The 23,701-nt window shown below is 45.8% G+C and overlaps 4 non-coding genes across 4 annotated transcripts; 3 read left to right on the forward strand and 1 right to left on the reverse strand.

Moving 5' to 3' along the window:
• Positions 1-10,373: 10,373 nt before the first annotated feature.
• On the forward strand, positions 10,374-10,537 carry LOC122437562. The gene has a single exon (XR_006268370.1). It is a non-coding gene; the product is annotated as a U1 spliceosomal RNA (small nuclear RNA).
• Positions 10,538-13,091: 2,554 nt separating this feature from the next.
• TRNAN-GUU lies at positions 13,092-13,165 on the forward strand. Its single transcript has one exon. It is a non-coding gene; the product is annotated as a tRNA-Asn (tRNA).
• Positions 13,166-15,092: 1,927 nt separating this feature from the next.
• TRNAQ-CUG lies at positions 15,093-15,164 on the reverse strand. Its single transcript has one exon. It is a non-coding gene; the product is annotated as a tRNA-Gln (tRNA).
• A 1,759-nt stretch (positions 15,165-16,923) lies between these two features.
• Positions 16,924-17,079, forward strand: LOC122437568. The gene has a single exon (XR_006268376.1). It is a non-coding gene; the product is annotated as a U1 spliceosomal RNA (small nuclear RNA).
• Positions 17,080-23,701: the final 6,622 nt, after the last annotated feature.

A 23,701-nucleotide genomic window follows, 5' to 3' on the forward strand; every position in this document is an offset into this window, starting at 1 on the left:
GACAGGTAAAGTGGACACTCTTAGCCTCCAAACAGGCTGCACTAGGAAGCACACAGCATGTACTAGATGGTGTTCCTGGCAAAAAGGGTTCACCTGAATTTAATCATGAGGAAATGATCAGAAAACTCCAAAATGTAGACCTTTGTGTAGACAACTGACCTATCCTCTGCAAACAAGTCAATGTCACGAGCATCAAAAACAACTACAGGAAGCTGAGGAGATGTTTGAGGTTCCAAAGGACTAAAGAAATAAAGTAACATGATCTTTTTAGTCCTTTGGAGCCTAAAACATCTCTTTTCCTTTTTGCTGTCTTTTTGGTGCAAACATCGACTGTTTGAAGAAAAATTGGCCAGTTGTCTGGTTCAAAGGTCTAAATTCTGCAGTTATCTGATATCTACCTCAATAGTAAACACAGGATAAACACTTTCAGCAAGAACAATGCATAGTAAATGCTGTCTGCTTTGAGCACAGTCCATCTGGTGGCAAAGAATGACCGGGTTGATATGTTGTCTCCTTCCAGTTGTTCCCATGCTGGTGTGTGGAGGATGAATATTTAGAACCGCAAGAGTGAGGGTCTTTCCAAACTGTGTGTCCATCAAAGCACTGATCACGTTACTGAGGATGACATTCGAGGCTGATGACTGGGATGACTCCCATCAATTCTGTCCCTTGGGGTGTGGAGCGTGGTTGTCGGTTGGGATGCTCATTCTCAGGAAGGGATCCCTCCAGTGTTGCTGAGGTTAAAATTGAGTTGCTGTCGTAGATATTTTTTTGCATCAAATGGAAAAGGTACATTTTATAGTGTGGTTTCTCAAATTGACAATATCTTTCCTTAGTTCCTAAAGTAATTGGAATCTGTGAAAGACAGAGAGAGGGAGAGAAGCAATGTGAGTGCTTGTTAGGTCCTGCTGAGACTGGAGGGTTGGCTACATGGTGACTGGGGCCAGGGGCAGATAGAGCTGTTGACAGGACGAGCTGAAGGGAGAGCACAGGCTGGCTGGAGAGGAAAGTGAGATCCATGATTTAGAAGGAACACCTCCCTAAACTTTCCTTTAGCCTGTGGTGCAGCATCGAAGGACCCCTCCTCACCCCACCTGTGCTTGGTGACGTCTCAGCTCAGAGCTGCTTCAGAGCCTTAACTGGATCCCCACCGCTCAATCCTCAACAGTCCTTTCACTCTTGAATCCCCTTCATCTGTACGCTTTCCCACACATTCAGGGATGGACGTGCTGAGCGTCCCTCATACACAGCTGGAAATAGACTGCTATGGGAACAGAGGATCCTCATTGAGAAAGGACCCTCTTCTACCTCTTCCTCCCTGCCCTCTGAAGAGGAGAAGCAGGCTACTGGAGAGTCCTGGATGTGAGCACCAAAAGGGACCTCAGAAGGTATCCAAGTCCAGTTGCATAATTTAGAGGGGAGGAGCTATGTTTTCAAGGTCTAAGGACTATCCAAAACCACATGACTTGTTACTGAAAACCCAGGCCACAGGCCCTTCCTACACATTTGCGGGAAGGTAGAGGAGAAGAGGAAAGCTCCCATCTGGAGGAGTCAACAGTTAATAGAGGCTGTTTGATCATCCTCCTGGACAGGAATGAAGCATTCCAGGGAAATCCTGCTCCAAAGAGACTGAGGAATGAATGGAAAGGGGGGAAACTCAAAATAAAATGAGCAAAAAGAGAGCAGGGAGTGGAACTGTGTCTCAACCCAATTGCATCCTGTGGACACCAAAATGCTATGAAGGTGATTTCATGCTGGATCTACCTTAAGGCATTTCTAGGAATATCCTTGACATCTACACAAATCAAACTCTGAAGTGAAAGAGCATTCAGTTTAGTTACACTAAATTCTCATCACCTTTTCCCCAAACTTTTCTCTAAGAAAGAGTCTCTCCTAGTATTTTATGCTAGTGTGTAGAAAAACACCTACTTCTGCTTTCTTGACTAGGCCAAAGCCTTTGACAGTGAGGATCACAGCAAACTATGCAAAATTCGTAAAGAGATGGGAATACCAGACCACCTTAGCTGCCTCCTGAGAAACCTGTTTGCAGCTCAAGAAGCATCATTAGAACTGGCCATGGAACATGGATTGGTTCCAAATTGAGAAAGGAGGATGTCAAGGCTGTATATTGTCATATTGATTATTTAACTTAAATCCAGAGCACATCATGTGAAATGCTGGGCTGGATGAAGCACAGCTGGAATCAAGATTGCCAGAAGAAATATCAATAACCTCAGATATGCAAATGACACCACCCTTATGGCAGAAAGCAAAGAGGAACTAAAAAGCCTCTTGACGAAAGTGAGAGATGAGTGAAAAGGGTGGCTTAAAACTATGCATTCAAAAAAACGAAGATCATGGCATCTGGTCCCATCACTTCCTGGCAAATAGATGGGGAAACAATGGAAACTGAGACAGACTTAATTTTCTTGAGCTCCAAAATCACTGCAGATGGTGACTGCAGCCATGAATTTAAAAGACTCTTACTCCTTGGAAGGAAAGTTATGATAAACTGAGACAGCATATTAAAAAGCAGAGATGTGACTTTGCCAAAAAAGGTCCATCTAGTCAAAGTTAGAGTTTTTGCAGTAGTCATGTATGGATGTGAAAGTTGGACCATGAAGAAAGCTGAGTGCAGCATGTATATTATCTATAGGGAAACAGATCACCAGCCCAGGTAGGATGCATGACACAAGTGCTCCGGCCTGGTGCACTGGGAAGACCCAGAGGAATCGGGTGGAGAGGGAGGTGGGAGGGGGGATCGGGATGGGGAACACATGTAACTCCATGGCTGATTCATGAATGTATGACAAAACCCACTGCAATGTTGTGAAGTAATTAGCCTTCAACTAATAAAAATTTTTAAAAAAGCAAATAAGAAAAATAAATAAAATAAAAAAGAAAGCTGAGTGCCAAAGAATTGATGCTTTTGAACGATGGTGTTGGAGAAGACTCTTGAGAGTCCCTTAGACTGCAAGGAGTTCCAACCAGTCCATCCTAAAGGAAATCAGTCCTGAATGTTCATTGGAAGGACTGATGCTGAAGCTGAAAGTGCAATACTTTGGCCACCTGATGTGAAGAACTGATTCCTTAGAAAAGACTGTGATGCTGGGAAAGATTGAAGGCAGGAGGAGAAGGGGACAAAAGAGGATGAGATGGTAGGATGGCCTCACCGACTCAATGGACATGAATGTGAGCAAGCTCTGGGAGTTGGTGGTGAACAGAGAAGCCTGGCCTGCTGCAGTCCATGGGGTCACAGAGATTTGGAGAAGACTGAGGAACTTAACTGAACTGATAGATGGGTGTGTAAAAGGGTAAACATAGCAGGGTAAAGCCTAATACTCATTAGGGGGCTTTTGCATAAAGAATATATTCAATGAAAAAAGCTTTCTTGCATCTGCTCTTCTGACCAGTTAGTAGTCTGTGAAACATGTTTAGTGAATAGTTAATTGCAAGTTGCATTTTAACATTTGAAAAGGAAATACTAAACTGTATTCTTGTGGCAAGGGGAGGGTCGATTTTATACTTTGAGGCATTTGTAATGTTTTTTTGTTTGTTTGTTTGTTTGTTTTCTTGTATCTTGTACTATGAAAATTGTGAGAAACTTGAATCCAAAGAGAGAGATTATATATCTAACTTAACTATCTACATCTCTTTTTTTCTCTTTTCTCTTCTCCAGGCTGTACAAAATAGTTCTGTTGAGAGAAGAATGCAAATTCCCTTAGTTGTTGATATTCAGCTTTTTGAGGAAGCAGCCACTCATAGGCCATTGCCATGTTGGTTACTTATATCCTATCTGATCCACTGTCCTCTGATCCTTGATGCATATTAGCAGAGCTTTGAAAGATACTGATATCCAAACCTCATCCTCAGAACTTTAAAATCAGAATTTCAATGGATTGCGTTAAGGCATTCATGTTAGCTCAAAACCCAATCCGTTTTCATTTTACAATAGCATGATTTAGAACTGCATGCTAGACCTAGACTATTTCACATCACTCTTTTTATTTTCTCCTTCTAGTCCAATATGGACTTCTCTCCACTGGCCCTAAAGATGTTTTGGTCTTTTTCTGTTACTCTCATATATAATTGGCCTTCTCAATTGGATGGTCAGAAGCAATGATTATCTTGTATTCTTGTGTATCTCCCTGGGTCTTCATAAATGTGGCCCAAGTTAATTCAGTATAATGCTGTCCTACATTCCCTGGCCTCAGACTTCAACTCAGTTCATTTTTCTGGGCTTTGACTAATACTGAGAAGGAATAATGTGAGTAAACTGGAGAGGTCCGAGCGCTGTCCATCTCACGCTCTGTGTATTTTGAAAACCTGGCTTCTCTATCTCCTTTTCCCCAGTGTCCCTTTAGGGGGCCATTTACAGCCCTCCCCCTAATGCCAGCTCCAGTGAGATCCTCGAAGCCCCTGCACATTAGCAAAGTTCTGCCCATCAGGGCCTGAGGGGAATCATGACTCAGGCCAGTCCAGCACTCCCACCTATGACCCAGGTTCTTCTTTTATTTTAGTAATCAAGGCTTTTTCCTGCAGTTCTGGCATTTCTTATTCAGGTGGAAAAGCTGAGGGTTAAGGACTGTCCTAGGTTCATTTCTCCAGAAGCCAACTCACATGTGAGTGATTCCTACAGACGTGATCCTGAACGAAAGAGGCAGTGGACTTGGAGGCAGGGGGGAAAGTCAGGTGAGGAAACCAAGAATGTGTGTGATTGAAGGCCAATGTTTTCAGTGGCTTAAATGCCGCTCTTCTGATGAGGAGGACCATGGATCTGGGCTTCCTTGTGGCTAATAGGAAAGGTCAGAGGGAATATGAGGATGGTAGCAGTGGGGAAACAGTACGGGTCAGAGTGGAAACAGGAGAGTGAGAGGGAAGGCCACTGCAGGGTGGCAGCCCCCACGGAAAAGAGAGGAAAGGCCACACAGAGGTGTGTCAGCTGTTGAGTGAACAAATGAGGAAGAGAAAACTTAGTGGGAGATTGAGCCATAAGAGATAAAGAACATAAGGAAGAAGTGCCTGGGATTACCTCTGTACCCTAAGCTTGAAGGCCAGGGAATCTGCACGCTAGTCTCCACTTGCCAAACAGCAGTTTTCTTCTGAGAATCTTCTGTTTCAGGACACTTAAGCCTTTAATCTTGTTACAGACTGGATGCTCCTGTGTGCTTGCTGTGGAGCCCTCACCTTCCAGCTTGGGAGGGTTCTTCATTGTGATGGAAGCATCCAGCTCTGAAGAGAAAACCACAGCCAACAGGATCCATTGTTATTCATGATTTACAAAGACTTATTCCTTCACCCAAGAAGGACATCAGGTACCAAAAGTGTCCAGGAACAAGAAAGGCCATCTGAAAGCCCATGGGTAGGTGAAGCAATGGAGATATTTTTATATTTTCTTTTTTGCTGATCTTCCTCATACTACCCAGTATTGCTAAGTGTGCCACAGGGCAAACGTGTTTCCAAATGCCAAAAATGAGCAAGGAAAATAAAATGGATGACAACAAGAAATTCCTAGGTAGAAAAGACAAAGGCTAGAGACTCCTACAGGATGTAGTTTGTACTGTTGGGAGGGAAGAGATGAAGGAAAGTGGAAGTTGAAGGAGAACCTCATGAGAGAAAAGAAGTGGGGAAGTCTAAATTGGAAAACTTTTAAATGTGCATCAATATACACTTCATATATATAGACACACACTACATATGATATTTATACATAATTTATATAAGGCATAGATGATATGATAAAAATGCAAGAAAACTCACAGGTGAGTGTATTTGTGATAGAATAAATGAATGAAGGATTTGAGCTGTTGAATGGATCATTCTGTTGGCTTCCTGATGAGTTGAATTTGGAAAAGAAAATAGAAAAATAAGAAGAATGAGAAAGAAGCTCTATTTGGTGACAGGAACTAGGAGATATGGGGGGAGGGCAGATGGGAGTCACAGTGTGAAGGGGTGTGAAAGTAAAGGGCATTAAGACTACCCTTTGCTGCAAAATCTGCTGTGAAGCCTGGATTTATGCTCAGGTCTCCATGGAAGGTGAGCAGGAAACAGAGTGACTGAGCCAGTGGGGTTCAGTCTTGGCTGAGAATGTGGGAGACCAAGCACAAGAACAGGAGAGACAAGCAGAAGAGGAGACAATAAACACCACAAGACCTACTGGCTCTTGTCAGGCTCTGCACCCCTCCCTCCCTGAGCACTTTCCGTGAGACTCTGGGTGCTGCACCAGGGGGCTCCTTCTCAGCTCAGCTCAGCTCCACCTGTGGACGTGGGTCTCTCCTGGATCCTCACATGAAGCCACAGCCTGAGGGAGGAGCACCAGGCAGCCCCAGGCTCCAGTGGAGGATATGGAGAGCGAGGGAGGGTAAGGATGAATACGTCCCAGATGAAATGGATGTGAGGGTCTGAAAGCTCTTTGAAGGAAACTTGAACAGAGGTGGATCCAGAGGAGAGGAAGACTAGGAGACGGAAAAGGAGATGAGTGGAGAGAATGAATTAAATGCAGGGTCATAAAAGAGACTGATGGGTGCACTTCAAGAATGAGGGTAGCCCTTTATTTTAAAATGAGGGGAAAATGAGGAAAAGAAACTGGATATGAAAAGCAAACATGGGACTGAGTTGCAGGGCCAGTGTTTACACTCCTATTGCATGTTGCTAATACACTGTTCCTGGGAGCACCCAACAGGAGTAAATTGCCTTGATGAGGGATGTTGAAAGGAGAGGAAAATACTGGCCAAGCTACCTTCCTGAGAAAGCAAGGGAAGATGGGGTTTAGAGAAAGTGGAGACCATAAAGCTTATGCTACCATAGAGGAAACAACCATTGTGCAATCATTTTCTAAGTGTTAAAGCACCAGAAAGACACGATGCTTAGATATTATATATTCATAGTGGTTATCAAACAAATTTTAGCGAATCAGATGCCCTGGACATTATATTGTTTAAGATTCCCAACAATCATGCAAAGGAGATAGAATTTTCATGAGTTCAGTTGAGGGATCAGAGAGGCAAATACCTAGGAAGATAAATAAGTTGTCTCAGTTAAACAAGCAGGAGTTTGCAGAACCAGGGCCTGAGGCTGAGCTGGTCCTAAGTCCCAGGCTCTTGATCACCTCACTCTGGTAGAGTGTCACGGGTTTCAACTGGGCTGACAGCGGGTTTGGGAGAGGCCCTCTGCCTCCTCCACCCAGAGCTTTGTGATAACCAGCACATGGACCAGAGCATTCTAATCCCCTTTTCTTTCTTACCTAGAAAGAGTGGTCCTTGGTTTCCAGAATCAGGGTTGGTGGTAAAGGCCCAGTTGGTGGAAGAAAGACCAAGAATGGCTTTGCTGTCACCACAGTCAAGATGCTGGTCCAGCTGCCACTGCAGACAATCAGTCATGTGGGTGCTTTTCTGAAGCTGTGCCTGTGAAGTTGGCACCTCTGACCCTGGGAAACTCACAGGTTCTTGGTGAGAGTCCTCCCAGGTGTCACCTGAAAGGAAAAGAGGGTTCGTTGGACCAATGAAAGCTTTTTCTTGCTAAGCCCTCCCAGAGGGCCCATTTCTGCTGTCCTAGCCCATAAGTGAAACCACCCAATAACGCAGACAACAATGGCAGACATCAAGGTCAAGAAGGCGCCGTATTTATGCCTGGGACTGGGGTGTGGAGAAGGCAGGTGCTGGGCTGCAGTTTCTTGAAATGAGAAATCACCCACTTGAGTCGAGAGGGTTTGGGTGACACAGGAGGTCAAGCCTCTTATTCTGTTATGAGCCTTATTAGTCTTGGAGCCTAGAGAGAAGGTTCTAGACAAGCCTCTAGGCATGGGGGAGAAAGAGTTGTTGATATCTACCCACAGGAATAAAAGATCAGGAAGAGACATATGGCCTGAAAGCTTCAGGTCCTACTAGAATTTGAGCTGAGAAAATACAGTACATTCCAGACCCTTTTGAACTTCCTTGCTTGAAATGTTTGTCTACCCTTCCACTCACCCGTACATGTACATATAGAATAAAATCCATTCCCACGTGGGGCAGAATGGGGATGGATGGTATTAGCAGCTAGAACTAGTGGGGGAGAGGGCTGAGACCCTGTTGGAAACATCTTTGTGTCTCTTTAGAGAGATTATATAAGTACACTCCTTCAATACACGTCCCTCCACTGGTGCCTCGACAGTGCTCGTGATGAAATCTGTTTATATATTTCCACTGCGAAATGAGTACATATTCTCAGAACCTGGGCTAACCAAAGGCACGAAGTTCCCTCCTCTGGTGCAGCTCAGGCTGCTGTGAGGTCTCGGCCGCCAGGGCCTGCTCTCCATTGCTGTGGGGCTCTCCTCTCACCTCCTTATGCGTCCGCACCCTCAACAGGGTTTGTTTCTGTAGCTGTCTCTCATGTGTCTGTTATCTCTTAGTCTTCCAGAGAGCATCTGAGTTTGACTCTCATCAAAGATTCATCCAACCTCCTTCCAACTGCTTTCTCTGATTCAGTCCTCTCCACACTCTCAAAGGTCACCTGGCTTATCACCCCCCAATCCTGTTTTATCACATGCTCCTCAGTTTATGGAAATTCATCCTCCCTTCCCTGCTACACAGATCTAACCTCCTCACCTGCCTTTCCAGGGCTCCTGGCTTCTGTCCCTCTTTCTTCTGCAACATCACTTCCCACAACACCCTCTGCAAATCCTCCTAGGACTCAGGCTGGCCCCTTTCTGACCCCAGCCCTGTACCAGGAGCCTCTGTGAGCTTCCAGGGCTTTTTCCAAAAGCACTTCTCTCAGTCTGGTGTGCCCTTCATATTTCCACCAGGCAAACTTCATTAAACATTAATCATCATGTTTTAGGACACTTCATCAGATTTTATGATAATTCACATTGTGCTGAAGGGTAAATCCATGTATATCAACAAATTTGGTGTTTGAAAGTACTGTCAAAACTAATATTCTCCAATGTTATTATGAATCGATGTCTAGGATTGTCTTTAATTAGCACTGTGTAATTTCATCATCTAATTTTATTTGCCTTTCTTGAGAATGGGTTTTATTAAACCTATGCTTTGAATATTCTTTGTGTTGACAGAATATATAATAACCAAACATTTTAATAATCATCAACAATACTGCCCAATATTGTTAGTGTGGGGAAGAGCCTCCAATAGAAGATCAAGATATAATTTAAAAATCAAGTGTCTGTGTTGTTTCTGAAGGGTTTCTCCTTGTACAGAGAGGACAGGGTAGGCCTGACTACTTGTACCCGCATGGCTGCATAATGGCTATTCACACTGTCCTCAGGTTATCATGTGAACCCAGACGCAGGATGGATGCTGTATAGTTAGATATTCTATTCATTCATCTCAATCCATCTGTGGGGATTTGGCCTTTCCTGGCCCATTGTGAACAATGGACTCCCAGGACTGGGCCATATCACACACTCACAAACATCTCAGACACATATCTGAGTCACGTGTCTGAGCCTCACTCATCCTCTTCACGGGAACCCACACCTGGCGGTCAGTGTCTCTGAGATAGAGCTCCAGAGTTTTCAATGGCTTCAGCACAGCCAAATTCAAGGTCTACCTGGACCCGTCGTGACAGCAGGTGACCTGGGGGCAGGAGTGGGGAGCGGCGTGGACACTCACCTTGGCTGATCCCCAGAGAGAGCCCCATGGAGCTGTGGCTCCACCTGGAGGGGCTGGGGAGCCCCTGGCTCTGCCCTTGGGACACAGTGCACAGAGGGGCTGGGAGCTGGCAGGTCTGAGTGAGGGACCGCAGGGCTTCTCTGCAGCCCTCTGGCAACTTTCTGTTGAAGATTAAGATAGTTGCAAATCATTTGGTTAGGGCAAAGAGAAAAACGTGAGCAACATCCTCTCTGAGTCACTGATGGTCTGACTGCTGAGAGGAGAGGACAGAGCCTGAGCCAGGGAGTCGGGCCCAGGAGAGGTCAGTGTCCCACCTGCCAGTGGCCAGGAGTCTGGGCCCAGGGAAGGGACCTGCTGATCCTCAGTGCCCTCGGCTCCGCCATGGGACACCACAGCTACCTGAGAGGGTGCCTGGGAGGGCTGAAGGGGTTATAGTGCACTAGGAGCTCGCTTAGGAAGAGCATGGCGGACAGCAGGTGCACAATAACTGTGTGTTCCCTTTCTGGTTTGTGAACTACTGTGATCCTGAGAAAGCCTTTGCTTCTCCCTGTTCCCGGCGAGCCACTTCCCGGGTTACGGAAATTTTCCTGAGATTTTGTTCGATATTTTTTTTTTTAGAAGAGTTATTTGGAGGGACTGAGAGGCGTGGGAAAGGAGAGGGTGCGGAGGATAGTGGAAGAATTGCGGGGCAACGGCAAAGTCAGCGTCTGTGTACAGTGAACGTGTCTAAGGCTGTGCCGGGGGCAGGGGGAAGGTTAACTCATACTTACCTGGCAGAGGAGATACCATGATCAAGAAGGTGGTTCTCCCAGGGCGAGGCTCACCCATTGTACTCCGGGTGTGTTGACCTCTGCGATTTCCTCAAATAGGGGAAACTCGGCTGTGTAATTTATGGTAGTGGGGGACTGTGTGCGCGCTTTCCCCTGATAACTAAGTAATAACTACAAACAATCTGTTTTTCTTTGGCGGTGATTTAGTCACTAAGTTGTATCTGATTCTTATGGTTCCCCTGGAGTGTATGTTTGCCAGGGTTCTCTGTGAGATTTTTCAAGGCAAAAATACTGGAGTGAGTCGCTATTTTTTTCCCCAGGGAATCTTCTTAACCTGCAAATCACACTCGGGTCTCCTCGCATCAGGTGGCCGAAAGTACTGCAGTTTCAGCTTCAATACCGGTTTTTCCAATGAACACCCAGAACTGATCTTTAGCATGGACAGGTTGGATCTCCTTGCAGTCCAAGGGACTCTCAAGTTGAGTCTTCTCAAACACCACCCCACAGTTCAAAAGCATCAATTCTGCAACGCTCACCTTTCTTTATAGTCCAACTCTCACATCCATACATGACCACTGGAAAAACCATAGCCTTGATTAGACAGACCTTTGTTGGCAAAGTAATGTCTCTGCTGTTTAATATGCTATCTAGGTTTGTCATAACTTTCCTTCCAAGGAGTAAGTGTCTTTTTATTTCACGGCTGCAATTACCATCTGCATTGATTTTGGAGCCCAGAGAAATAAAGTCAGCTATTGTTTCCACTGTCTGATGCTGGGAAGGATTGAGGGCAGGAGGAGAAGGGTGCGACAGAGGATGAGATGGTATCACTGACTCAATGGACATGAGTTTGAGCAAATTCCAGGAGGTAATGAAGGGCAGGGAAGCCTGATGAGCTGCAGTCAATGGGGTCGCCAAGAGTCGGACATGACTGAGGGACTGAACAACAACAACGTTCTGTAAGTTCAAACAGTTAAGTAGACACACGCAAACATAAACAAAGACCCAGTCTAAGTGATGAAATCGACAATTTCTGAAATGAACTGTATTGCACGGGATTAACAAGGACCAATTAGAAAATGCAGAGGATTATTTTTGATAGGAATTGCACTGACTCTGCAGATCACTTCGAGTAGTACTGGCATCTCAACTACACTGAATCTTCCAATACGTGGAGGCTGTCTTTCCATTTCCTTAGGGGTTCTTTAATCTCTTGCAGCTATGTTTCGCAGTTTTCAGTGTTCAAGTCTTTCATCTCCCTTAGTAATTAATTAAGTGATATTGCAAGTGAAATTGTTTTCTTAATTTCCTTTCCAGATTTTTCACTCCTATTGCATAGAAACACAACTGATTTTTGCCTGTAGTGTACCCATTATGCAGAATTCAGTTGTTGACTCTGGTAATTTCCTTGTGTCCTTGGGGATTTTTCTATGTACAGGAGCACCCATCTGCAAAGAGAAAGACAGACAGGAGGTTACCTGTTTTGGGTCACCAGTAACCCTTGAGTCTTGGATCAGCATGCACAGCCTAGGCCAGAGAAATGGAGATAGGCAGGGAGCCTCTCTTTGCAAGCAAATTCAATCAGCAGGGATAGGGCGATGCCTCGGGGACCCCTGAGGCCAGAAAAGGGCGGATTCCTATTAGCTCAGCCAAATGCCCCGGATTAGACAGCCGAGAAGGTTATTTACGGTGCGGCAGGCACTCTCCTCCGGGGGGCACCTAGAGCCCCAGCTAGGCCGAAGCTGAAGGGGAAGCTGACTCCAGGCCTTGGGGGCTTCGGGCGGGGTCTGGGCTGCTTCAGAGCTTGAGTTCTCTGGCGAGGTGTCAGCTTCGCTATCCCACCCACCTGCTCGGTGGGCAGTAGGGGACAAGCCACCAAGTCCAAAAGGTAGAACCACACGATGTTGCTGGCGGTGATCAGCCACGAGAAGCCCGTTCCTTATTAGGGTACGAATTCAGACCCAAGCCAACAAGGCGCGGAACCCTCTTGGGTGGGGAGCTCCGAGCCGGTCCAGGTGGTGCCCTCTTGGCCTTTCTAGAACTTTTATCTGTTCCTAAAATCACCTGCTAGAAAAAAAGGTTTTGAAGAACGACCGACCTGAAAAAGCTAGGTTTCTCTAGGACTGAAAACTTGCAGGTGTCATAAGAATTCTCGATCTACCGACCACTCCCAGCAGCTGAGACGGAATGCGTCCACCGCTCAGCATTTCTTGGGCGACTGCTGGATGCCAGGCCCCGTTCCTGGCATGGTGAACCAACTCCAGGTCGGGCCCCGTGGAGTTATTTATTCTCTGGAGGCGCCGAGAAGGGGCAGTGCCGTGGGGACACAGCCAGTTGCTGTCCTGGCCCCCCGTGCGACCCCCAGGGCCCCGGGGCAGGTGCCGTGAGCGCGACCTGTGAGGCCGATCACGAGTGGGAAGTGAGGGCTTGAGCCCGAGAGAAGCTGCAACTGTCTCGGGTAGAGGGGCAGCTTTGGAGGCGGCCAGGAGCAGGCGAGGATGGCTGTGGGCTCCGCGTTGTTGCGTCCGAGCCCCAGCTCACTCCGGTTCCGGGTCCGCCGCCTGGCGTGCTGGGCGCCCAGATTCAGCGTCTCTGGTGCCCACGAGGTTGGGCCAAAATAGAGACATTTGAATCTTTTTTCCGAGGCAATTGGAAGGGACGGGGGAAATCCATTCTGATTGCAGGACATTACAGGAGGCATTTGTAACAGTTGGTCTCTGTGGCGCAATCGGTTAGCGCGTTCGGCTGTTAACCGAAAGGTTGGTGGTTCGAGCCCACCCAGGGACGAACTCGGCTTTGAATCTAGCGATGTCTCAGCCGTTAGTTTTATGCACCTTTCACTTCCTCCCCAGCACCCGCAATCCCCAGGCTGTTGATTTCCGCATGCTTCTTCCTCTTGGTTTTTACCTGGTGGCGTTGATCTCTCTGCGCCACCCTGAGGCCTGCCCTCACTAATCCATCTGCCTTGAACCTGCCAGGACAGTTCCCAGTGGATGAAGACACACGCACCGGGGGTTGGGGGGTGGGGAGGGGGAACCTTACTCAAGCTATGACGTCGCAGATCAGGCGCTATGTCACCACCTGCAGGGGCACCGCAATGCCAGGTCTCACGATGCCTCCACCCTTTCTTGCGGAGCTATCACTTCCTTCCTTCCTTCCTTCTCTTTCTTTTCTTGCCCCATCACAGGTACAATAATCCAGTTTCAGAACACTACTTTCATCTTCCATTCCCTCCAGCCCGGCTGCAGACAATTCACGCTCTTTACTCTAGCCCCAAGGAATGTATTTGTATGTATTGAATGTATTTGTATGTATTTATGAATTCACAAATATTCACACACACCCAATTCCAATTCGGAACTACAGGGTTTTTATTGAATATCTATCTTTTAAGTGAATCTCTTTCTCTAACACCAAGCATTTTTTGTTTTCAAGGGTACTACTGGGAGTAATAGAAATAGGATATTCCAGAAAGTCCTTCACTTTTTCCCACATTGCATAGACAAAACAATACATAATAGCAAAAATACCGCTAACAACAGTATTCAGTCGCTGAATACCGCTCAGTCCTGTCGGTCACTCAGTCCTGTCTGACTCTTTTCGACCCCATGGACTGCAGCAGGCCAGGCTTCCCTGTCCATCACCAATTCCCGGAGTTTGCTCAAACTCATGTCCACCTAGTCGGTGATGCCATCCAACCATCTCATCCTCTGTCGTCCTCAACAACGATATTGGGGAAAGCAATTTTGGGATTTGTTGTCCTGAGTATACATAAATTGTTGCTTTATTTTAATTTTATAACAATAAAATTGGATGTAGCTTCCAACTTAAATCTAACTAAGTAAGGTATATTCACTATAGTCTAGCCTTGACTATAAATCCGCAGGTGTCTCAAAGGCCAGGATGAAGGTGGATAAAGGACCCTCGGTCTCCAAAGATGCTGGATCCGTGGCCCTGGCTCCTCTTTCTGTCTGAACTTGGGAGGAAAGGACTAGATTTCCTGGAATCAAGGTTCAAATCTTAGCCTAGCAGCGAGCGGCTTTTCGTGTTCAGCGGAGAGGTAGGGGCGAGAAATTCTGAAAAAAAAAAAAAAAAAAAATCATCGAATAAATCAAAGTAAATTGAAATAGGATCAATTAAAACTCGAAATTGAATTGGGCAAGTGAGTTAAAATACAGTTCTTCTCACCGGAAAGCTGTCAACCTGGCTGATCAATGACATCACAGCCCCCGCGACCATTTATTCACAGGGACAAGACTGCGGTGAGAAGCGCCCTCAGTGAGCCAGCTTCTGCCTTTCACCCTGGAGACCCAGGGTGACCCGATGGGGTGGGGGTGGCAGTGGCTCGGTCGTTGCGCCCCTTGGCGGGGCCGGGCCTCCGATGGCCAGCGATGAGCAGAGCCTTTAGGTCCAGCGGGGACGCCCCGGGCTCGACTCCCACCTGCCCGCTACCTCCCGGTGGATCACCGACCTGCACAGCTCGGATAATAGGTTTCCGGGACCTCGGCTGCTGAGGGGGAGGCGGCAAAGCACCGGGGACGTGTGGCCTCCTTCGCGGGACCCAGACGTTCTGGTCACGAGAGCAGGAGGGAGGGGGACACTGGGGCGGGAAAGCAGGTCCACTCAGCGCGCATTTGAGGCGCGAGTTCGCTTTCAGGTGGAGACTGAGTTCCCGCTAAGCGCGTAAAAGACACTTGACTCAGTCTAAAGAGAAAGGTCCCACCGAGACTCGAACTCGGATCGCTGGATTCAGAGTCCAGAGTGCTTACCATTACACCATGGAACCGCCACCGGCCGGTTACTCCCGCCGCTGAACCAGGCCTGGCGCAGCCGCGCCGGCCCAGGACCCGCCTCCCGCCCGGCGCTCTCGTCACCCCGCCCGGAGCAGCTTCCTCCACGACGCCAGGGGTCGCTTGACTCGCCGGCCCGCAGCCTTCTCTTCAGGTTTGGACTTCGTCCAATGAGAAGAAACCCATTCGGGGTGAACAACAGGGAAGGGCTTTTGGGGCCTCCTCCAAATGCACCTGCTCTGCCGGCATTTCTAGAGTTTTCTACCCAGAAGTAAAATTCTCGCCAGAAAAAAAAGTTCCTTTTCTCTGCCGTTGTCCTCTTCCCGCTGCCCTGGGAGCGCTGAATGTCCCCAGAAGAGCCCTTCGGACTTCGTGGGATGTCCCCTTCCTGGGACCCCAGGTCTAAGCGTAGTAGAATCGCGGGGGCGCTGCCAGCTTCGTTGGGGGACAGAACGTCCTTTCTGTGTTGGGAACCGGATAGAAGCCAAAGCGACAGCAGCCCCGCACGTCGCACCGCGAGCACCCACGCCGCCGGCGCCCCGCGGGGTGTGGTCGGGTGTGAGCAGCTGACAGTGTCTCTTCTGGGCTGTTTCCTTCCTAACCTTCCTTCTCTTCCTCAGCTTTCTGGGTTCACCCCCTCCCCGCCCACCCGCGTCCCCAAGACGGCGGCGCCCTCTCATTGAGAGGGGAGCTCAGCGCCCACGGGGTGCCCTCTAGACGTTTCCATTCTCCCGACGTTTATATGATTCAGCGGCCAGTTTTAAAGTTTTGGACATCGGCCACGTTTGAAAGCCTTTCACACCCTCCCATTCCGCAAAGGGGGATGCACATACTAAGAGGGGCTGGCTCCAGCCGGAGAGGCTGTGTCGTCGCCTGTCACCTGGGCGGGGGCTCCCGAGGCGGCGAGGGCCGTGCGCCCTGCTTGGGGGCGTCGAGGGCAGCTCGCTGGTGTCAGCGCCCAGATGTCCGTTTGTTAAAACTCAGCGCTGTGTTGTTTGTGTTTTCAGCACGGGAGGGAGGGCTTGGGGAGCTCGTTCTCACCCCGTGTCAACAGCATAAGATTTTATAATCCTGCTCTGTGAGTACCGTATGCGAGCAAGACTGTTAATTGGGAAACTGGTGGTTGAAGCCACCACGGAACGTTCCAGTCATACTTCAACTTATTTTCCTGCTTCCAAGTCTCAGACTTGACCAAAGCCTCCCCTGCTGCCTTTATCCTCCAGGCAGCAACCTCAAGAGGTAGCTCTCAGTTCCCTTTCTGACTGTCCTTTGCTCTGTAGACGCAGGCGGGGCAGCTGCTGAAACTCAGCAGTCCTCGATCTTCACTGTTTGGCCCCAGGATGGTTTCTCCCCGCCCTCATCAGGTGCAACTGGTCTCTGCACTATCTGCAGCCCTGCAACTACCCTGACCTGCATGATTCCACACGGATTCCAGGAGAACTGCCAGGCTGCAGAGGCTGAAGGCACAGACGTGGGAGTCACCATGGTCAGTCTTCAGGTTGGTGCACATCAGCAGCTAGTATTGAGTATGCCCTTACACGATGCCACCAACACTTTGATTTGAGGTGTTGTATCCTTACATTTTAAAAAATTAATGACATTACTTTTTAGGACAGATTTAGGTTTACAGGTAAATTGAGCACATAGTAGAGAGTTTTCACACATACTCTGTTGTTCCTCACCCAATTTCTTCTATTATTGCTATCTTGCATTAGTGTCATGGAGGGTAGGGGAGTAGCTGGGGGGTGGTTGGGGGGAGTCAAAGATCTCGTGATCAGGAAAGTGGTTTTCCAAAAAATGAAGTTTTATCTATTGCACTCCAGATGTGCCGAATGCTTTGATTTCCCCAAATTTGGGAAACTCCAATGCATAATTTGTGGCAATAGGGGACTGAGTTTGTACTCTCCCCTGACAGTTAATGGTTCATTGTGGTAGTTTAGTTGCTAAGTTGTGTCCCTCTCTTGCAGCCCCATGGACTATAGCCCGTCGGCCTCCTCTGTCCATGGGATTTCCCAGCCAAGAATACTGGAGTGTGTTGCCTTTTGTTTCTCCAGGTGATTTTCCAGAACCAGGGATTGAACCTGGGTCTCCTGCATTGCAGGCAGATTCTTTATCAACTAAGCCACCTGGGAAGCCCTAATGGTTAATAACAGACCATTTAAATATATATTCAGTAGTTTGTGTGTACTTTGGGGGGCATTTCCTAGATTCATTTTCCTGGAAGATAAATGTTCCTGCTCCCCTTCTAAGTTGCTTTGGGGAATAAAAATGCTGCATTCCTTTCTAATGCCAGACTGTGATTTGACAGCCATCATAGTTTATGAGGATTAAGACCCTAATCAACCAACCAGAATACTTTATTTCAGGCCAGTTGCATTTCCCATTTTCCCCTGGAAAGGGAGTAGACCAGGTTATTCCTTTACTGCAAAAACACCAGAGTTCTTGAACTCAGAGAGACCTGTGTGACCTGTGCCTCTTCCAGCCTGGGGAGGACAGATATTTCTAATATCTCACCTGATTTTCCCTACTTTCTTTTCTCTTCTATAACTGGCATGGCCACACTCCCAACCGACAAACAGTAGTGTCTAGTGCTGTGTCCCCTGCTTAGTAACTAAGGCACAGGATCATTTTAAACCACCAAGAGGAGGAATTTCTGGGATCTCTTTTGGAGCAACAGATGAGGTTCTGAGAGAGGGTTTGGGAATTTCTATTCTTCCTTCAGTGCCTGGTTTGTAACCTAAGGATCTGAAGTGTCTGGCTTCTCTCCCTGGCTCCCCAGGGAACATAAGTCAGCCTGGGGGCAGTGTTTCCTAAGAGATTCTCTACAAAAGCTTCAAAGCTGGAACTTTCCATTGGGCCGCTTTGTAGTCATGTTCACCCTTTCTTTTGAAGGACCTTTTGGAGATTAGAAATAATCAAGGGTGACATGCTTTTAAAGAGGCATGTCCTATGTAACTACTATGTATAAAATAACTGATATGAGAATTAATAACTAATGATAACCAAGAGAACCTACTATGTAGCACAGAGAACTCTACTCAGTGCTCTGTGGTGACCTAAACAGGAAGGAAATCCAAAAAAGAGGGGATATATGTATACATATAACTGACTGACTTTCCTGTACAGCAGAAACCACAACCTTAAAGCAACTATACACCAGTAAAAATTAATTTTAAAAAATAAAGAGGCATGTTGACTCACGAAAAGTTTTCACAACAAACCTCAGAAGAACATCCCCTTAGCCTTTGGGCAAGGGGCTGTGAAGACTGCATTCCCCAACATATAGTTAAGCAAACATTGTCCTTAGGACTGGTATGGTGCTTTTAAAATAAAAGTATTTTTTTAAGTATAGTTGACACAAATTATTATGTAATTTACACATGTACAATATGGTGATTCAGAATTTAAAGGGTATATTCCACTTATAAAATATTGAGTATATTTCAGCATTGTATTATATGTCCTTGTAGCTTATTTTATACATTTATACAGTTTGTATCTCTTAATCTCTACCCCTATTTTGCCCCTCCCCCTTCCCTCTCCTCATTGGGAAGCACTAGTTTGTCCTCCATATCTGTGAGTCTATTTCTTTTTAGTTTCATTCACTAGTTTGTTATATTTTTGTAGATTCCACATATAAGTGATTTCTGCCTTACTTCACTTAGCATAATACTAAGTCCATCCAATATTGTTGAAAATGTCAAAACTTCATTGTTTTTATGGCTGAGAACTATTCCATTATTATATATACCTCATCTTCTTTATCCATTCCTCTGTTGATGGACACATAGATTGCCTCCATATCTTGACAATTGTAAATAATGTTGCTGTGAACATTGGGTTGCATGTATCTTTTCAAATTAGTATTTCTGTTTTTTTTTTTTCCAAATACATACCCAGCAGTGGGATTGTTGGGTTATATGGTAGTTCTATTCCCACTAACAGTGACCGTGGTTCCCTTTTCTCCACATCCTCACCAGCATTTGTTGTGTTTTTATTGATAGCCGTTCTGTAGCATGAGGTGATATCTCATTGTAGTTTTGATTAGCATTTCCCTGATGATGGATGATGTTGAGCTTCTTTTCCATTGGCCATCTGCATAGTCTCTTTGGGAAAATGTCTGCTCAGTTTTTTTGCCCATTTTTTAATTGGGTTGCTTGGGGGTTTTTGATGTTGAGTTGTACGAACTGTTTATGTATTTGTGTATTAACACCTTATTGGTCAAGTTTTAAGGGTTTTCCTTAGTTCACAGTTTTACCATGTTTGTGACTGTGTTCTTTATTTTGTAAAAGTGTCTTTTCAGGATCTTGATAGATATTTTCCAACTGATTTTATAAAGGGGATGCCACACAAACACAAACGAACAGAAACTGGATTTAGTCTCCCACCTGAAACAGCAAAACAAAAAAACAACAAACTGATGAGACAAAATAGATGAGACAAAGATTTTCAAGAGACTGGGCATCAGACAGTAAAGGTCAATGAGTGAGACCTGAGAAATGAAAACAAACAGATAAGCCCTACAGTTGCTCCAGTTCACCACCTCTCTAAGCGTGGCTGGGGAGAGAAAACTGAAAAGAAGCCCAGTGGACCTCTTTGAGTTAAGGACACTGTTCCCCATCCTCATCTTCCCTTTCAGCAGGTTGAACCTATTGGTGTTTGCTCTTGTTATTCTATCTACAGACAGATATCCAGACTGAACTGGGAACAGTCATCTTTGAACTGCCTTAAGTAAGGAATGTGTACCGTCATTCTGTATCCCTCCATGGAAACAGCACAATGCTTTACCCACAGGGCTCTGTAAATGCATTCATGGAACTCAGCTAATTTAGGATCCATATTATCTAGATGAGCAGAGATATTATATTTTATAGAACATGATGGGATAGAGGAGTGAATCAAGGAGCATTAGGCTATTCTGTTTCTAACAGCACTAAAGACATATCAACCATGTGAAAGCCAGGATTTCAGTGCCAGACCCCCATATATTCTTACTGCAAAACATGAAGTTGCTTTACTCTTTTTTAACTTTACTTATTTGATCTAAAATTTAAGGATAAAATACCAAGTCCTACAATTCTAGGACTATGACTGATATTTACATTGTCTTTGAAACAGGGTGAGAATTTGAAGTCCAAAAGGCATTACCTTTTCAGAGAGAAGACAGATTGTTCCTGATTGTTATGACAATGATAAATCTATAAGGCTTATTAAACTTGCCTCTTTATTTCTCCTGCTGACCAAGACATAGACAGTAGAGACAGATATCAGCATTTTCTCTGGAGACCTTGACAAGACTGACTACTTTGAACCAACATGGATCCCAGGTGTTAGTTATCTTGAGGCTGAAACCTGGGTGATAACCAGGGTTGTTAAGCCACGGTAGGTCACCAGTTGTTGGAAAAGAAAGAAGGGTGAACTGGACAAACAGTGATGTCATCCCTAGGCAGCCCTGACCACTTCCCCCAGTGAATCCACCACCATTACACTTCTCATGACTTCTTGGTTACTGGACTGAGAGCTCCAGGAAAGTTGAAATACTATTATTAATCATCTCTGTATTCATGACTCCAGGCACTGAATCAAGCACTGAGGGGGTCTCAGTGGTGGTTGTTCACTGACTGAATAAAAGTAGTTGTAAACATTTAGTGATTTCAACTACATACTTATCCAAATATCCTATCAGAGATGCTCTGCTTTCTCCCAGGATGTAGCAAATTTTCTTCCTTAAAGAGGTGCCTACCCTACATCATCTGCTCCCTTTGACACTGACCTGTGAAGACCCTGCTCTCCTCAGTGATTCCTCTCAGTGGTTCACTGTCGTTAGGAAGAGACGTCCCTAGCCTACCCTTCTACTCTGTGGGTTGCCTCAACACCATAACTGAGAAGAGCCCCACATTACGTGGAAATGCTCCACTTGTATTCTTCTTCCCACTACTTTGATATCTTCAGATAAACCTTATTGATATCTGGACTCCAAGTTGTTAAGAAAGCATAAGGAAAAATAGGTCCTCACAAATATTTAAGAAACATTGTGTGTAAAACCTTTCAAAGTATGCATGCAGAAGAATACTATTAGTATCTATGCTTCAGATGGAAGGGTCTCCTTATCCTGGCCCCTCCATACCTCAGGGAAGAACTGGTTAAGGAAAGAATGGGCATCTCCAGCCCTTTTCCAAATATTCTTTATCCCTTTAAGCTCACACTTACTTGGGGCATCCAGTGTGGGAGCAGTTACAGATGTAAGCAGCAGGGTTCAGGACAGAGCCTCAAAGTCTATGCCTCCTTCTCTTGGAATTGGTGCTTCCTAGTAGTGTAAGTGAATCCTGATCCATTCTGTGGATCTCCTCAGCAGGTGCACAAGTTCACTGTGAAGCAAGTTACTCTCCCTGTCCTCCCTGCTCAGTTCAGGCTTCTCCTTGAGGACTTGGATAATGCTGTGTACATTATTCACTTTCCCTTGATTTTTCTGAACTCAACTTGTACTTCTTTTCATCTCTCCTGGCAACCAACTGCTTCACCATTTCCATACCCTTCTTTGTGTTATTCTCATTCTCCCAACCTGTTGATTTCCTTTCTTCCATCTCCTCTCTCATTTATGTGTTTTCAGTGTTTGGGCTCAGCTTAGGCTCCTACAGGAGACACACAGAGAAGATACCAAGATCTGGTCTTGGCTGTAGTTCTCAGGTCATATTTAATATTCATCTCAGTCTCTCATGCATTCAGAGAAATCTCAACAGGAAGGGACTTTGGAGAATTTGAATAACAACAATTCCTTCCTGATGAGGAAACTGACTCCCAAAGAGAATAGGGAAATTTTTAAAAACTTAGGAGCCACTTGCAGACTGTGGAGCTACCACACATGTTTCTGACACAAGCTGCTCTGTTCAAAGCATGAAACACACTGTCCAGGAAACTACAGCTGAATTTCAGAGGACATTATATCCAACATCAGTATTTCCAATATTAAAAGAAAAATATCTAGAAGACCTTTTCTGTGACAATTCTTTTATCAGAGTTCCAGAGTATGATTATTTATATACACTCAGTTTTCAATCCCTGCTGACAAAATGGGAGCAAGGAACATAGATGTATTAAATACATCACGGTCATCATTAAAAAATATATGTGATGTCTGTAAAACATCTGGCTCTTGTGCTAAAGGTCATCCTCCTGAGAGCAGGTGCTCTGTGAGCCTTGTTCACCCAGTGCCTCTTCAAGAGCATGACAGATACAACATTCAGTAAATACTTGATCAATACTAGTTACCAGAAATCACTAACTCTTGCCGATATCCTCTACTCCCTACCTTGTTTCCATCAAATCCTACACTAGGTCTGTGCTAAAGCAATGAAAGCACAGCTCTAGGAACAGCCGTCAAAGATGCAAATACCTATTCCCTATTCCCCTATGTACCACGTTTGCCTTACATGGTGATTTCATTACCTTCTTTGAGCATATGGCTCTTATGTATAATAGAGAAGAATGTATCATATAAAACAGATATGGCAGCATTAAACTTGGATTAGTAAGTGTGAGAGATATTATGCAGCAGGTAGGGTTCCATTCCCTGGGCATTAGCTGCACAACTAAAGAATGCCTACATCACAGTCATTGTGCTGCTTCTTAAAAACATCTGGAGAGAAGGCCCAAGAAGCTGCATTTCATACAAAAATTCCAAGAATATTCTCATGCAAGGAAAAAGCCTTACCTTTAAACAAACACCCTAGAATGGAGACCCCAAAAGCCTAGTAGCAACAAGAACAACTCAGTGGGATTAGATCAAGTTTGTTGTCCAAGGTGCTGTGCCAGGGGAAATGCCTCTTTTCCAGGAAGAGTACCCACCTGAGGTGGGACACAGAGAGGACCTTGCTTCTCCAGTCTGGGCTTTTAGTGCCTCCATTGTCTTTTAAGTTTTCTCCTCTTCTCCAATCACTGGAGCATCTCAGCCCTTATGTGGGTCATATCTTCCTGAAGACCTCCGCTATTTCATTCTCCTTTTGGAGAAAGATATGGCAGAGATCAGTTCAAGGGCTCCACAGTTCTAGACTTTATCCTAAGCTACTTTCTTTCAGGTGAGCTGAAAGAAATCATGAGTTATAGAATTCAGGTCAATAAATATGATCCCAGAGGAGCATGAGACCATGAGGGCAGCACCTCATCAGAGATGGTCAGAACCACCACATGGTCAATATCACCCTATTCAGGTGGGGAGGACATGCTGATCACTTTTGTGAGCAGAGAAGCCAGTCACATCTTTCCAAACTTCTGATCAGCAGAACTCTGATAACGAGTATATTGGGCTTCCCTGGTAGCTCAGATGGTAAAGGATCCACCTGCAATGCAGGAGACCAGGGTTTGATCCCTGGGTCTGGAAGATCCCCAAGAGAAGGGAATGGCTATCCACTCCAGTGTCCTTGCCTGGGGACTTCCATGGACAGAGGAGCCTGGTGGTTTTAAAGTATTGTTTTCGTAACCTGTTAATAGGAAGTAATAGGGAACTAATTCAGATGCTTATTTCTACTCGCCTGTT

The sequence above is a fragment of the Cervus canadensis genome, chromosome 2 (assembly GCF_019320065.1).
Source record: "Cervus canadensis isolate Bull #8, Minnesota chromosome 2, ASM1932006v1, whole genome shotgun sequence".
Taxonomy (NCBI): Eukaryota; Metazoa; Chordata; class Mammalia; order Artiodactyla; family Cervidae; genus Cervus; species Cervus canadensis.